At 44.6% G+C, this 14,294-nt stretch overlaps 1 long non-coding RNA gene across 1 annotated transcript in view; it reads left to right on the plus strand.

Moving 5' to 3' along the window:
* The first annotated feature begins 7,521 nt into the window (after positions 1–7,521).
* LOC109551986 (uncharacterized) overlaps positions 7,522–14,294 on the plus strand; it is a 134,988-nt gene continuing 128,215 nt past the window's right edge. Inside the window, exon 1 of the long non-coding RNA XR_002178690.3 lies at positions 7,522–7,746. This is a non-coding gene — a long non-coding RNA (uncharacterized lncRNA). The remainder of the gene's footprint in view (positions 7,747–14,294) is intronic.

A 14,294-nucleotide genomic window follows, 5' to 3' on the forward strand; every position in this document is an offset into this window, starting at 1 on the left:
GTTGTCATTGTTATGTTTTGTCATTGATTCTCATTCCTGTCTAATTTCTTTCTGGTATTAGTCTCTCATTTTATGTGTACACAAGTTAAACAGATCATGAGTTAAGTGCATGATTAATGCAGGTTAATAGGTTCAAGTACATTTTATAGGAAAACCAAAAGAATAATAACCATAATTTATCCTTCATATGCTGGTTAGTAAATTAATTTTGACATTTATTTTGAAAAATCCTATAATGTGGAAGAAACACAATTGCTACCAAAGATTCTTCAAATAAATATACAAGTAAATATGTATATTTAATGTTTTATTATGAGCTTCTCCAAGAAATTGATACAAATTCTGGTAATAATTTTTTTTCTTTTTTTCATAATCTGGTTAAAATAAATACATGTCATTAACAATGCTGTCTAATGTAATGGAATTGTTTAAAGAAAATTTACTGTACCCTTCCGTTCCTTTTTTTCACCTTACTGTCTTAACCTACTAACATTTAATGCACAATGTATATGAATAGATCTAAGCCCTTTCATTTTTATGCTCCTAAAAGATTGGACTATTTTATAATTCAGGGAGTGCACAAAACAGTTGTTGGGAGCATATGCCAATTCTGGAATAGGCTGTGTATTTAATATTAGTCTCCGCTGTTAGGATAAACTAATCACTGTATAAACCTCAGTGAGACTTGCCTAGTGGAGTGCATAAACATGCCTCATGGAATGAGAAAGCGAGAAAGGAATGAGTTGTCTCATATCCCAGTGGGGTCTGTTCTGTGTGAGGTTCATTTCAGAACATACCAGGCATATGAGTAGATGTCCAATGAATCTGTTTATTTTCTAAGTTTTAATGTTAACCTTCTCTTGAATTACTGTTTCATTTAAATGATACTATCAGTTGGTCCACTGTTGTTTTCATTTGACAGTTTGGGTTTATATTTTAAATGTGGGACTGAAGGTGTGATTGTAAAGGGAGTGAATTGGTTTAAAATATATGTATATCTTTAAAAATCTTTGTTGTTGTATGTAGAAAACATGAAGGCATGTTACTTCAACATAAATGACCTTTACATGGAATACTGAAATTGGTTTAAAGTTCAGTAGTTAAAACCTTGGCAAAAATAGTTTTTTACATATCATAGCTAAGTTTTGTTAATGTGGAATCATCAGAATATGACATGGGCTCGTTTGACTTGTGTAAATGGCATTTAAGTTCCTTCTTATTATTACTCAAGTTATCATTTCTATCGTAAGATACTCAGTGAGATTAGGGGTATTCCAAATTGCTAGTTTATAATTCTCACTAATGCAAAAACAAAACAAAACAAAACAAAATTGGCCTGAATATTCTCTTGGGGAAAGAAGGCACTAAAGAAAAGAGTAAGTGCATCGGAGGGCCACCAGAGAAGTTACAAGGCCATTTAGCCCATTCCCTGTGCTAGACTAGGCCTCCTCTGTTCTCTCAGAGGGCTCAGGAAGGTGGTTCAGAAACTTTAGGGAAGGAGGCTCCACAGCCCCTCGTGGCAGCCTCCTCAGCATACCCAGCTCGTTCAGCTCTGTTAGCAAACCCAGGCCTATTCCCTCTTGTTGGTTCACTCATCCTTTAGATGATTGAGGATGCTTTCCTTTGGTCACCTAGTGTCTTAGGTACAGATGATCAAATTTCTGCAGCCCTTCATTGCTGGGTGTGTCTTCATAGGACTCTAGTTTCATTAAGGTGGCTCATGGAAAGAAGTTTCTCTTATGTCCGTTTTGCATTCTAGCAAAGAAGAAGCAAGCCCTCACTGGGATTATTTTTGTTACCAAACTTTTTTATCCTTTGCTTAACTTCCTGTATTCCACAAAATACCCTAAAAAGTTGTTGTGGATAATGCTTTTTATTTAGAGGTAGGAGAGTTATCACTCTGGTTCAGGTGTGTTGTACCTATGTTTATAATTAGGCTTTTTGATTATCTTCCTAAACTAAAGAAAGGACACTATTTGTTTTATTTATTTATGTCAGGCTTTGGAATACTATTTTAAAATGGACTATAAGTAATGAAGCTCTGCATAAAGGAGCTGGTCTGAAGTGGGGAAAAAACTAACTTATTTCTTATTCCTAGTTGGAGACAGATGGCTTGACTTCTCAGTCTGGTGTAAAGTATTGGTCTACTCCTGTGCCTCTTGGTCTTTATTTACATTTAAGAAAAATAGTCATATGTCACTGCAAACCAGTCAATCTTTGTGAGATCTGTGCATCCAACTTCTTTGCAATTTATAATCTCTCCCCAAATTGAAGTAGTTACCAAAAAAAAAAGTTTTCACAGAGCCTCTGTCCCTGGTTTTCTGTACCAGTCAGCAGCCTATCTAATCAAAAAAGATTAAAAAGATATTTTCCATTAGAGCTTTACAGTTTGCAAAAGTGCTTTTTTCTACACATTTTCTAATTTCATAAACATGGCAAAATGCAATTTGTTAAGTAGACTTCAGTTTGCTGATGGGGAATTTTTTTTTTTTTTTTTTGGATGATCAGGATATCTTGGAAAATCTTGCTACAACCTAGCAGCATCTATTTTTGTTGTTTTTTTTTTTTTTACACTTCTGCAATTATTAGTTGATTCACAGTACAGAACAGGATACAAAGTAGGAGAAAAACAGTGCTATAGGATTATCATTACTAGTTTAAAAATAGACTTTAGAACTAAATGGTTGATTATAAGATTTACATGGAAGAGCAAAGAAGGAAAAATTATATTTTTAGAGAAAAAGAGAATATTCAGGCTTTATTTCTGGTATGAAGTTTATATTTTTTAAGAAATCCTATATTATCACACCAGAGATTTTAGATTCTTTTCTGCTTACAAACATTGCTGGTAGTTGGATGATATTTTTATTGTATTCATTTCTCTTAGGGGGAAATTGTAAAGAAAACAAAAGGTTCCGGATGAAATGTATCCTAGAAATAAAAGTTGAAAGATTCTTACTTCCTTGTAGTATGAATTCTTATTTAAAGTGTTTATGCTTCAGCTTTTATATTTCTCTAATTTCTTTGACAAACAGTGGGTTGGGAAATAAAAAAATACCCACTTTGACTAACTGCATGAGACAAGAAGACGGTGTTGTTTAAATGTTTTCTTACAGCTGTCAACCCTGTAATTGATCATGGATGGACCATGATTTTCATCACTTACGATTTGACCCAGATCTTTCAGATGAGTAATCTCTTCTTCAGGTGCCATTTTTGGGTTAAATTTTGGAAATATTTGGCGAGATTACCACAGTCAATTGACCAGGGAAAGGGGGATGGTGAAATGTGTTCGTCTTTTAAAACATTTATATTTTCTTCTTTTCTTCCTACTTCTCCCATGTTTTAAGGTCAGATGCAGCTGTTCTCCTATGTAGCTCAGGATACACAATTTATCAGAGAATGTGTTGGCTTTGTATGTCTTTGAAGTGTGTTGAAGTTGAACAAGCTACCTCCAGGAATGAATCTATAGTCTGAATCCCTATTATATACATTTAAGATACATAACTATTGGGTATAGTTAAATCTTTTTTGTTTGTTTTCACTTATCTGGCATCTGGGTTGGACAGTAGAGTTCTCACGGAGGGGCTTGGGAACCTAGGCATGTGGGGTGGGAGAACATGGGGAACTAAGGGACCCTCCCATGAACTGGAGTTCAGCTGCAACCTAAATCTAGGACAGTGACTTGAGCAGCTCTGCTGCTGGGGCTGTTTCAGTTTATGACCGCAGGGTGGGTGGGGTTGGCCTGGGCACTGCCTGTGAGCAGACAGGAGCTTGCCTAGAACCTGTGTACCAGAGAGCCGCTGGCCCCTGCTAACCAGGGTCCCCATCCACTGACCGGTCTTGCCTTTGTAGTTAATTCAACTGGGGCACATCCAAGTTGTTTGCCTTAGTACTCTGCCTGCAAGGGATCCTGGCTCGTGTCAGCTCTGTGGCTCCTGATAACCTTCCTTTTTGCTTAAAAGCTGCTTACGTCCTTTTCAACTAGTGACACCAAGTGATACAGGTGGATATGTTCAAGTCTATAACCTTTGTGTTTCTTTTTAAGTTTTCCTGTATTTGTAACTCTTCTAGTCTCTACACATTTTGAAGCCACGTGATTCATATTCAAGCCAATTATTGTGAACATGAAGTGATCCTTTTTAATATATATTATTATTAATATCTCCACTGTTTTTTATATCTGGATACATTAGTGTTTTTTGTTTCGTTTTGTTTTTGTTTTGTAATCTAATAGGAAAGTTTAAAATAATTTGTTAAAATTATAATCATATAATCTTTGGACATTTTGTCTGTTTGGAATATTTTTGTCCTATTTCCTTTTCCTGTGTTTCATTGCTTGGACTATGTTTTCTTTTTTTCTAGTTATTTGGAACACTAATACTCTTATTTTCTTCCCTCCCATCCTCAGCTAAATCTTGTCTTTTTTATATATATTTTTGTAAACAGGGTTTAGACTTATATTGTTAATGTATTATTTTCTTATATTATGACTTTTGGAATGTCAGCTTGGTTGCTTCTAGTTTTGGGCGATTATGAATAAAACTGTTTTGTGCTCAGGTTTGTGTTTTCCTCCAGGATTCTGGCTCCAGTGGCTTCTGCTCCCAGTAACCTGTGATTCTCTGTCTTCGTCTGTGTCTCCAGTTTTGGGAGTTTTGCCCCTAATGACTTCACATCTCATCTTTACATTCTGATGCCCTGTGTACTGATCTCACCTTTCTCTCTCTAGTCCACTGCTGGCTGTGTTCCACTGATAGCATGGTTGCCTACTCTTATTTCATATAATAACTTGCTCAACATCAACTGTGTACTTACTGGTTCTAAGGACTGTACTGAGTCTTCAAATAATTCATTTGTTGCAGAAGAGCCCTATGAAATTGATATGTTTATTCATACGCTACACAGAGGAGTCAACTTGTTGGAGAGAAGTTGATCAACTTGTCCATGGTCACATGGCTGCCGAGTGGCTGAGCTGGGGATCTTTTCAGCGGCCATCTCTGATCTGAACATCTACAATGACAAACATAGTTCCTCTTGTGTGCTGTTGTTACTGCTAAAAGTAGCTGACATCTACTGAGTGCCTGCCACGTTCCAGGTCCTCTTCTAAGCATTTAAATTCCATTAACTTATTTTAGCTGAGCAGTCACTAGTGAGACGGCCAGTGACTTCATCCCATTTTGCAGGACAGGAGGAAACAAGGCACAGAGGAGCTGAGTGATGGAGCTGGGATCTCACTGAGATGAAAAGTTAAAGGCTTTCTAAAGTTTATCCTGTCTCTTGGAGTATTTGTTTTATAGTAAGGCATTTGCTCTCATTCCTCACATCCATCTCTCCGTTCACCTATTCATTTTTTTCTCCCCAATAATTCAAAATTATATATTGAGAGATTATTGATTATTCTAGGTGCTGCGAATACAACTGTGCCCTCAAGGAATTAATATTCCAAGGAAGAGTGAAATTGAACTGGGAACAATGATAGGTTTAAGTGTGAATTTGTGGGAGTTCTCCATTTCCTTCTCCCTCCTTTCAATGCCAACCAGGTAGCTAAACCCCTTTCATGTTCCTGTTCCAGGGCTTGTTTGCTGGGTGGAGTCTCTGGGGCCAGGAGTTAAAGGAAGCAGCAACATCTCAGAGGGGATAGTTTTTTTAGAGGGATCACAGCAGGCCCAGTGGGTGTCACACTCCAAATGAGGTGGAGCTTCCGTAACTGAAGGGACCATGAGTCTGGGCAGCATGGAATGGTGACCCAGGACCTGGCACCACATTGGGTATTTGTGTGGGAAGCCAGTAATGACTGAGACAATTTCTCATCACCCTGTGGGATGGGCTTCAGAGTCAGAATTGAATCAATCAATACATAGATATTTCTTATGTACCTGGGCTGATCAGCTTCAATTCATAGCTGCCTATTGCATTCAGGCCATCTCTGGGAGGGCAAAGAATGTTCATGCCATGCATGCCATGCCATGCTCCAACAATAGCACTGCATTCGTTTGGTTGAATTGGCTGAGACCCCACTGGAGAACTGGTGAGCAGAAATAACAGGGCCCCTGGAAGCCTCTGCTGATGTTTAAGAGTGATCTGAATGCTTTCACCTGCTGGTCAGATATGGGGGTTGGCAGGATGGAGAGAAGGTAAATCACTCATTAGACAGTGCTGAGGAGATTCATGTTTCTCATTCCCAGCAGAAAGTGCCCTGTACCTCAGAGGGAGCTGCCTGAATCCTAAAATGGCCCCAGCCTGGTCATGCCATGTAAGGCCCAGGCCACGGGTTTGCCCCAGTTGTGGGGAAGCCTGTTTTGCTATGGTAGAGATGAGCCCACTAGAAGCTGTGGGTGCTGGGGGATGAAGCTCCAACTTGGTCCCAGGAGAAGAGTCTGCCTCTCTTTGGGGCTCATTCCTGAGATGCAGCAGGTTGGTAGCTGAGAAACTGTAGAGTTGAATGAAATCCCAGGGGTGACGTCCTGGGCCTCCGGGGCTCTCGGAGCAAAGGAGGCTCAGCGGGTGATGCGGACTCCCCAGCAGGCTTTCAGGGGCTGCACCCCTTATGAGCACACAGCAGTCTGCTGGAACGTGTCTGCACCCACTGGTCAGGAGAGGAGGTCAGAAGGGCCTTTTTCCCCAGAGCTCTGGACTTCACAGGCAAGGCCTGGACACTCAGAACAGGTGTTGACAGACCTGAGTGGCACTTCCCATCCCAAGCTCTATCTGACCCGACCCTCGCACCTTCTCCAACCACTGATGCCATAAAGGCCGCGACTAGAGGGTGGGGAGATCCAGGCCCTGCCACTGAGACCAACACATGGGGATATGTCTCAGACTCTCAGGAAATGGGTGTGGAGCCTGCATCCCAAGTGTGAGGGCAGTCCTCAGCCCGTCCTCATGGGGTGGCCTGGGCCCTCTGGGGAGATACCTGCTTAGGACAGACAGCGGGGTGAGGCAGGTAAGGGACACCCTGCTTCAGAAAGGGTGTCCTAAGGAGGCAACCGTGTGCCTGTGGGGAGGCCTGGGGCATTTCACGAGGTTTCAGCCAGGGAGCTTGCAGCTGGTGAGGTGGCTGAGGAGGACTTGGGGTGGATCAGCAATCCAGGGGGTGCATGCAGAGTGTGGGCGGTGGGGCACCACCGGTACTTCCCGCCATGCTTATCTGAGACCTTGGCTCACTTTTACTATCATTACTCTGAATTCTTTATCAGGTAGATTGCTTATCGCCCCTTAACTTAGTTGTTCTTCTGGGGTTTTATCTTGATCCTTCGTCTGGAACATATTTCTCTGTGGTGTTTTTCTAACTTTCTGTGTTCGTGGTGTTGGTCCCACAGGCTGCAGGATCGCAGCTCCTCTGGCTTCTGGTGTCTGCCCCATGGTGGGTAGGGTTGGTCCAGGGGCTTATGCAGGCTTCCTTGTGGGAGCAGCCAGTGCCTGTCCTCTCTTGTGGGGAGCTGGGTCTTGTCCCTCTGGTGGGCAGGGCTGTGTCAAAGGGTGTGTTTGTTTAGAGGTGGCCTTGGGGTCAGAAAGACTTTAGGCAGCCAGTCTGCTGATGGGTGGGGCTCTGTTCCTGCCCTGTTGGTTGTTCGGCCTGAGGCGTCCCAGGCTGTTGGGTGGAGCCAGATCTTGGTGAGAAAATGGCAGCCTCCAGGAGAGCTCACGTGGAGGAATATTCCCTGTGGCTTCTGCCACTAGTGTCTTTGTCCCCACAGTGAGCCGCAGCCACCCCCGCCTCCCCAAGACACCCTCCAAGACCTGCAGGTAGGTCTGGCCCAGGGTCCTTTGGAGTCGCTGCTTTGCCCTGGATCCCAGTGCACGTGACACCTTGTGTATGCCCTCCAAGAGTGCAGTTTAAGGGGAATTCCTTGGCAGTCCAGTGATTAAGACTTCACGCTTCCACTGCAGGGGGCATGGGCTCGATCCCTGGTCAGGGAACTAAGATCCCGCAAGCTGTGCGGCATGGCCAAAAAAAGGAAGCGTGCCGTCTCTGTTTCCCCCAGTCCTGTGCAGCTCCTGCACTCAAGCCCCGCTGGCCTTCAAAGCCAAATGCTCTCGGGGCTCCTCCTCCCGCTTCCAGAGGCTGGGAAGCCAGACGTGGGGCTCAGAATTCCCACTCCTGTGGGAGAACCTCTGCAACAGAATTATTTTCCAGTTTGTGGGATTTGATTGCATTGCAATTGTGCTCCTCCTACCGTCTCGTTGTGGCTTCTTCTTTGTCTTTGGAGGTAGGATATCTTTTTTTGGTAGGTTCCAAGTCTTTTTTGGTTGATGGTTGTTCAGCAGTTAGTTGTGATTTTGGGGTTTTCGTGAGAGGAGATGAGCTCAAGTCCTGCGACTCTGCCATCTCATCTCCATCCCTTCCCACTGTGTCTAGATGGCCAAGGGAGAGCCCCCTCACCCTGTGTGTGTGTGTGTGTGTGTGTGTGTGTGTGTGTGTGTGTAGCAGGCAGGCGGTGGTGGGCTGGTTGGGCAGTGTTTAGACAAAGGCAATGTGTGAGGAGTCCAGGGGTGAGAAAGGGCAGCAGTGAGAGAGCTCCGTTGGCAAGAGGCCCCAAGAAGGTTTGGGCAGGAGAGGGGTGCAGGCAGGTGAGGTCTGGGGAGTCCAGCAGGGAGAAGGGGCACATTTGGACGGGCTGTGGAATTGTTTGGTGGACGAGAGGCTTGTGGAAAGTGGGCGGGACACTCCAGCCAAGGGGTCCTTGGTTGCCCATGTTGTTGTGTCATTCTCCACGGCTGGGAGGCCCTCCGCTGAACGCCAGGTTCTGCTCATGTGCTGCCTTTCCCAGAGGACACACTTCCCCTTCAACTTCTCATTCCAAGTTGTGGGTATCACTGGGGTCTCCTGGGGTCAGGGTCCCTCCCACTGAGGCAGCTGTTGGGGGAGGTCATCTAGAGACTGGGACCTGCAGTTGAGCCAGGCAACAGGAGGCTCCTCACCCCCTCCAGTCCTTGAAATGCACGCGCCATCTGTGGTGCCCGCAGTGGAGAGGGTTTCAAGGATGCAGCCTTGAGAGGGTACGCGGTGTTGAGACCCTCTAGACAGTATACGTGATCGAACCCAGTATGCCTCTACATAAACGTGTAAAATTCTGGTGGGTGGGTGTGCAGACCCACTCACCCTGCGGCGCCCAAGACCGACCTCGCAGGTAAGCTCCTCCGCTTGTTAACACGCCGCCTACGATCTGGACTGGCTGCCGCTTTGTGTGCTCTTCCCCTGCCCTCGAGTTCGGGGCTAGTTTCAGATTTCATCCCTGAAAGTCCCAAATTTACAAACCACCAGCAGCGCTGTGCGAAGGCTAAAGGCTGGTTGTTAGAAGCAGCCTGACCTGGTCTGGATCCTTTGTGATTCTGGCCTTTAGCCTCCATCTCCCTGATGGTGCAGCAGCAAAGGAGCAGCGCCCGAAAGACCGACCCCGGTAGGTGCTCAGAGCTGCTGGCTGTTATAATTGTTCTCAGCACCTGCAAACTCCCCATAACTTGGGGAGAATTTGGTGAGATTGTTGGCCCTTCTCTGACTTTAGGCTTATATGTATTTTATCTTGCTGAAATTTGCTTCCATTTCTGCCAGTTTAGCCAGGATGGAAGAGAAACTGGTGTCCTGGTTTTCAGAGCGGTGTTGTTTCAGTTACGTGAAGTGTTGGAATGGCCATTGCATTCAGATTCCCCAGTTCTCACACCCTGGAGGTAACAATAGCATTTTCCCCCTGAAATACTACAAAATTGGTAACCTCCTTGCCTCAGGTGGGGAAACTGCTCCATGAATAGATTAAGGTGGAGAGACTAGCTGGGCTCCACCAACCCCAAAGGGGTCCCCAAGGGGATGGAATTCAGGAGGTCTCTTCTTCTACTAGAATGGGAAAAAACTGAGGCTTTGTGTTTACTACGCTCTAACTGAAATATGGAATTCCTTCAATTATAAATGGTGACAAAAGGTCAAATATTGACCTTTGCGGTATTACTAGAACCTGTGATTTTGTCCCGTCTCGAAATCCTAGCTATTTGTATATCACGTTAAAGTTACCACTGATTTCTCAAAACGTCATTTATACTTATCACTACTTTGCATTTATGGTAAATAGACCTGCCACTAAGTCTTGTTATTTACTGTCAAAAAGCACATATATTAGTATAGAACCCACTTGTTTAATAATTGGATAAATAAATCTAAATATAATTGCTTTCCTTTGTAATTTTATGTATTTTACTTTATGCATTTGGGAAGAGGTCCATAGGCTTTACCTGACTGCCCATATGGTTCATAGCAGCACACAAAATTTATTAACCTCTAGACATTGGAAAACTTTCCAATGGGTAAGAGCGGCAATTTCCACTTACACCACAGGAGGGAACTATTTCCCAACTAATGCTTTAAAAGATCACGGCGGGGATTTTTATTCCTCTTAACTCTTGTTCTAAAATTGGTTCAAGCTTTCTTCTTTACCGTTAACAATGTAATTGGGGTCCTGTGATAAGGCTCTGAAGCTGATACCCCGCCAAGAGCTGAAGCATCCTTTATTGTGAGTCCAGGAAGACGTGATGCGAAAAAGTGAGTCTCCCAGGCACCCAGATAAGAACTAGTTTAGTGCCCACAGCTCATTTGCTGTCTCCCCCCCCCCCCCCGCCCAAAGAAAAACAAACAAACAAAAAACACCCAAACTTGTGAAGCAGAGAGCATACTTGGTTTGTTATTCTGGTAGGAACAGATCCGCTTTTAGGGTAGAAACAAAGCTGAAGGGTTTTCATTAAGTCAGCGGCTGTTGGAAGTGGCTGCACTTGTGTGGGGGAGGGGAAGGGGCAGAGGCGGGAGATGCGGTAGGAGAGAGGGACTTTGTAAAACCGGAACTTTACAGGCGCAGAGAGACCGCGATCTTATACTACAAACCGAGGACCCAGCCAGGCCTAACACTTGGTGACGCGGTGGTTGCCCCAGGGCTGATTTTAATGGGAACAATTTCACATGTTCCTCCTTCTTTGGCTACATCAGCGCATAGGTCACTGTATATATTTAAGGGCTCAGAATGGAGGTCTGAGAGTGTCTAATTGAAAAGGGCAGCAGCCACTTTTACAAGTCAGCCTGGGACAGAGGAACAGCTATGCAAACCCTCACTCGCCCAGAAGTAGGTCGGCCTGGAGGAAAATGACTTGGTGGGCGGGGTGATTCTGTGTTCCAACCTCCCGCCGTGACTCTAAAATTAACCTTTGTTACACTTCCTGCTCTTCTGACCTTTGAGGATTGTTGGCTGTTATCTTATTTTTTAAATTATAAAATACTAGCTTTATTTAATATCACAACATTAAATAATCTCTAGGATATGGGTACTCTGTACTTTTTGGTTCAATATAAGCTCGAACTTTTCATTTCTTTTTCTTTTTTTAAAAAATTTTTTATTGTAGTATAGTTGATTTACAGTGTTGTGTTACCTTCTGCTGCACAGCAAAGTGAGTCAGTTATGCATATACATATAGCCCCTTTTTTTAGACTTTTTTCCCCATATAGGTTACAGAGTATTGAGTAGAGTTCCTTGTGCTATACAGTAGGTCTTTATTGGTTATCTATTTTATATATAGTAGTGTGTACATATCAATCCCAATCTCCCAATTTATCTCTCCTCTGTTTCTCCCCCGGTAATCATGATTGCTTTCTACATCTGTAACTCTATTTCTGTTTTGTAAATAAGTTCATTTGTACCATTTTTTTAGATTCCACGTATAAGCGATATCATAAGATATTTGTCCTTCTCTGTCTGACTTCACTCAGCACGACAATCTCTAGGTCCATCCATGTTGCTGCAAGTGGCATTATTTCATTCTTTTTTTATTCCATTGTATATATGTACCACATCTTCTTTATCCATTCATCTGTTGATGGACATTTAGGTTGATTCCATGTCCTGGCTATTGTAAATAGTGCTGCAATGAACATTGGGGGTGCGTGTGTCTTAGAACTAACTATGGTTTTCTCCAGGTATATTTGGCTCTTATTTTAATCATGAGCAACACGGTTTCATTCAGTCATTCATTCCTTCCTGCAAGCATGCATGCCTTCATCTACAGGAGCTGACCTTTCAGGCTCCATCCTGGGTGCTGAGGCCACAGCACAGACCGGACCCAAGGGCTGTGGCTTCTAGCTCCTTATAGAACTCAGCACAGGTTGGGTCCAGGTGACCACTCTGAACAGGATCTTTTCAGGTGTGTCTATTGCATGCCCATCAGGCAAGTTGTTGATCTGCTCTGAGCTTCAGTTTCCTCTTGTATAAAGTGGGATCAATATCACCTACCTCACGAGATTATTGTGAGAATAAAGAAAACCAAGTGTGTACACGGTTAGCGCCATGCTTGGCTGTTACCACCGAGGATCGTAGCTTTGTCCTTGAGCGTGTGGTGTACTTGGGGCATGCAAATACCAGTAGCCCAGAGTGTGAGCGGCTGCAACTTCTGCGTGGCTTTCTGGCACGGGTACCCCAATAACCCGGTGAACTTAACAAATGCTCTTCACTAACGTGCCCTAGATTTATTTTGTGAGATGACAGTGTGACAAAGTGGCCAAAGGCATGGGCTCTGGGGCTGGGGGTCTGACACTTTATTAGCTGCAGGACTTGAAGCAAATGACTTCGCCTCTGTGCTTCCCCAGATCCAAAACAGGCGCAGTAATGGCACTTTCTGCCTGAAGTTATTATGTTCTAATGCATGAAAAGCTCTTAGAATGGTCTCTGACACATAGTAAGCTCTCAAAATTATGAGCTATTATTATGATTGCCCTAGGCAACTTGTTAAATGTTGTCTGATGACAAATGTAAAGGTTTGTGTGAGTCTACTAGACAGTCTGAACCAGTGGTCTCAGGTCCCTGGACCCTGTTTCCTCTGAGGTTGACATGAGAGCTGCACCCCCTCCCCTACCTCCCCTGTCCTTGGAATGTACCTTCCACTCGCCATCCCCCAGTGGAGCCGGTTTCAAGGACACAGCCTTGACAGAATAAGGTGTTGGAACCATCTGGACAGTATATGTGACTGAACCCAGTTAAGGCCTCTGTATAAACTTGTAAAATTCTGGCAGGCGGGCGGGAGATGCCCTTGACGTGTGGTGCCCAAGACCAGCCTCGTGTGCAAGTTCCCTGGCTTGTCACACCTGCCGCCTCCTCATCTGGAGTGGCTGCCTCTAAACTTGATCCTTCTCTGCCCTCCGTGTGTAGGGTTAGTTTGCAAACCAGCATGTGCTGGTGGGGGTGGGGAGGTGATGGTGGGTGATGAGGGGTGTGGGTGGAGTGATGGTGCGTCTTTGCTGGTAGTCTAGGTGGGGAATGATGATGAGTAGCTGGTGTTGACGGTGAAGCGATGAGTCAGCAGCAGTGGTGCTCAGGCACCAGGAGGACTCAGTGATGAGGTAGGAGGACGGACCCTCCCCTCTGACTCCCTGGAGGCCCTCCATGCTGTGACTACAAAGCAGACCCATGTTCAGGAATCAGGTTTGTCTCCGATTCCAGTGCATTTCAGGTGCAGAGCTCTGTGGGACGCTGGGCAGTGCTCCCCAGGAGCCCAGGTGTTGCCCCAGCTGTGGTCAGTCGTGGCCAGGCTGGCATTCTGAGCAGCAAGGCCAGCGTGGCATGTAGTCTAAGAACTTGTTTCATTTGCTTTTGGACAGGCCTACGCTTTATTTTACAGTCTCACCTCATATTCAATTTTTTTTTTTCTCTGAGAAATCACAAGCACTTTAAAGATATTGTACCAGGGCTTCCCTGGTGGCACAGTGGTTGAGAGTCCGCCTGCCGATGCAGGGGACACGGGTTCGTGCCCCAGTCCGGAAGGATCCCACATGCCGCGGAGCGGCTGGGCCCGTGAGCCATGGCCGCTGAGCCTGCGCGTCCGGAGCCTGTGCTCCCCAACGGGAGAGGCCACAACAGTGAGAGGCCCGCATACCGAAAAAAAAAAAAAAAAAAGCTATTGTACCAATGTTTCTTATAACATCCCTTTGATGTTGGGGTCAGATAAAAGAACCCAGCTTTACGGGTGACAAAACTGAGATGATCCTCCAGATCACATGTTTCTTAAACTATTGAGAGGAGGCATCTGGTTTACAACCCTTCCTGTGGCTGCAGAATTAATTTTTGTTGAAAAAAAAAAAGAGGCCATTTTGTTATATTTCAACTTCCCCTCAACAACGGCAAAAGAGACAACAAGAAAAACTCTCTTCTTTTTCAGAGAGCCATCCTGGGCCCCTTCTCTCCGGTGTGTGTGTCTGTGACCCTATTTCCTTTCTGATGAGGTACTGGAGTATGGGGGCTGATACTGCAGGAGTGAGTAGGGAAATGGGA

The sequence above is a fragment of the Tursiops truncatus genome, chromosome 10 (assembly GCF_011762595.2).
Source record: "Tursiops truncatus isolate mTurTru1 chromosome 10, mTurTru1.mat.Y, whole genome shotgun sequence".
NCBI lineage: Eukaryota > Metazoa > Chordata > Mammalia > Artiodactyla > Delphinidae > Tursiops > Tursiops truncatus.